Here is a 2820-nt window from a genome sequence, read left to right on the forward strand (position 1 = left end):
CTTTGGCTGCAGAGTGCTTTAAAATCAATAAAGCTCATACGGGTCAATTCTAAATAACTACATAATTTTTCAATGTTCGCAACTAAATAAACTGCTGTTCCGCCTCCCCTCCCATCTTGGCCCGGTGTTTGGAATCTGCCCCTTTTGGGATCTTGATTTATCTTTATCCTGAGAGAGGAAGAGGAGGAGGAGAGGCAGCAGAACATTTCTGTAGCTTTACTTAGTCGCAGACGTGTGTGTTCACTTCTGTAGCTTTACTTAGTCGCAGACGTGTGTGTTCACTTCTGTAGCTTTACTTAGTCGCAGACATATGTGTTCACTTCTGTGCTTTACTTAGTCGCAGACGTGTGTGTTCACTTCTGTGCTTTACTTGGTCGCAGACGTGTGTGTTCACTTCTGTGCTTTACTTAGTCGCAGACGTGTGTGTTCACTTCTGTGCTTTACTTAGTCGCAGACGTGTGTGTTCACTTCTGTGCTTTACTTAGTCGCAGACGTGTGTGTTCAATTTTGTAGCTTTACTTAGTCGCAGACGTGTGTGTTCACTTCTGTGCTTTACTTAGTCGCAGACGTGTGTGTTCACTTTTGTAGCTTTACTTAGTCGTAGATGTGTGTGTTCACTTCTGTGCTTTACTTAGTCGCAGACGTGTGTGTTCAATTTTGTAGCTTTACTTAGTCGCAGACGTGTGTGTTCACTTCTGTAGCTTTACTTAGTCGCAGATGTGTGTGTTCACTTTTGAAGCTGCACTTGGTCGCAGACGTGTGTGTTCACTTCTGTGCTTTACTTGGTCGCAGACGTGTGTGTTCAATTTTGTAGCTTTACTTAGTTGCAGACGTGTGTGTTCACTTCTGTGCTTTACTTGGTCGCAGACGTGTGTGTTCACTTTTGTAGCTTTACTTAGTCGCAGACGTGTGTGTTCACATTTGAAGCTGCACTTGGTCGCAGACGTGTGTGTTCACTTTTGTAGCTTTACTTAGTCGTAGATGTGTGTGTTCACTTCTGTGCTTTACTTAGTCGCAGACGTGTGTGTTCACTTCTGTGCTTTACTTAGTCGCAGACGTGTGTGTTCACTTCTGTGCTTTACTTAGTCGCAGACGTGTGTGTTCAATTTTGTAGCTTTACTTAGTCGCAGACGTGTGTGTTCACTTCTGTGCTTTACTTAGTCGCAGACGTGTGTGTTCACTTTTGTAGCTTTACTTAGTCGTAGATGTGTGTGTTCACTTCTGTGCTTTACTTAGTCGCAGACGTGTGTGTTCACTTCTGTGCTTTACTTAGTCGCAGACGTGTGTGTTCAATTTTGTAGCTTTACTTAGTCGCAGACGTGTGTGTTCACTTCTGTAGCTTTACTTAGTCGCAGATGTGTGTGTTCACTTTTGAAGCTGCACTTGGTCGCAGACGTGTGTGTTCACTTTTGTAGCTTTACTTAGTCGTAGACGTGTGTGTTCACTTCTGTGCTTTACTTAGTCGCAGACGTGTGTGTTCACTTCTGTGCTTTACTTAGTCGCAGACGTGTGTGTTCACTTCTGTGCTTTACTTAGTCGTAGACGTGTGTGTTCACTTCTGTGCTTTACTTAGTCGCAGACGTGTGTGTTCACTTCTGTGCTTTACTTAGTCGCAGACGTGTGTGTTCACTTCTGCAAGCTTTCCTTAGTCGCAGACGTGTGTGTTCACTTCTGTAGCTTTACTTGGTCGCAGACGTGTGTGTTCACTTCTGTAGCTTTACTTGGTCGCAGACGTGTGTGTTCACTTCTGCAAGCTTTACTTAGTCGCAGACGTGTGTGTTCACTTCTGTAGCTTTACTTAGTCGCAGACGTGTGTGTTCACTTCTGTGCTTTACTTGGTTGCAGACGTGTGTGTTCACTTCTGAAGCTTTACTTAGTCGCAGACGTGTGTGTTCACTTCTGTGCTTTACTTGGTCGCAGACGTGTGTGTTCACTTCTGTGCTTTACTTGGTCGCAGACGTGTGTGTTCACTTCTGTGCTTTACTTGGTCGCAGACGTGTGTGTTCACTTTTGTAGCTTTACTTAGTCGCAGACGTGTGTGTTCACTTCTGTAGCTTTACTTAGTTGCAGACGTGTGTGTTCACTTTTGAAGCTGCACTTGGTCGCAGACGTGTGTGTTCACTTTTGTAGCTTTACTTAGTCGCAGACGTGTGTGTTCACTTTTGTAGCTTTACTTAGTCGCAGACGTGTGTGTTCACTTCTGTGCTTTACTTGGTTGCAGACGTGTGTGTTCACTTCTGAAGCTTTACTTAGTCGCAGACGTGTGTGTTCACTTCTGTGCTTTACTTGGTCGCAGACGTGTGTGTTCACTTCTGTGCTTTACTTGGTCGCAGACGTGTGTGTTCACTTTTGTAGCTTTACTTAGTCGCAGACGTGTGTGTTCACTTCTGTAGCTTTACTTAGTCGCAGACGTGTGTGTTCACTTCTGTGCTTTACTTGGTCGCAGACGTGTGTGTTCACTTCTGTGCTTTACTTAGTCGCAGACGTGTGTGTTCACTTCTGTAGCTTTACTTGGTCGCAGACGTGTGTGTTCACTTCTGTAGCTTTACTTGGTCGCAGACGTGTGTGTTCACTTCTGCAAGCTTTACTTAGTCGCAGACGTGTGTGTTCACTTCTGTAGCTTTACTTAGTCGCAGACGTGTGTGTTCACTTCTGTAGCTTTTCACTTGGTCTGCAGACGTGTGTGTTCACTTCTGTAGCTTTACTTAGTCGCAGACGTGTGTGTTCACTTCTGTGCTTTACTTAGTCGGGCAGACGTGTGTGCTTTGTGTCTACTTGTGTCAGCTTTTACTTATAGCGGTTGGCAAGGACGTGTGTGTT

This window comes from Poecilia reticulata, chromosome 18 (genome assembly GCF_904066995.2).
Source record: "Poecilia reticulata chromosome 18, P_reticulata-male-v2, whole genome shotgun sequence".
In the NCBI taxonomy this organism is placed as follows: domain Eukaryota; kingdom Metazoa; phylum Chordata; class Actinopteri; order Cyprinodontiformes; family Poeciliidae; genus Poecilia; species Poecilia reticulata.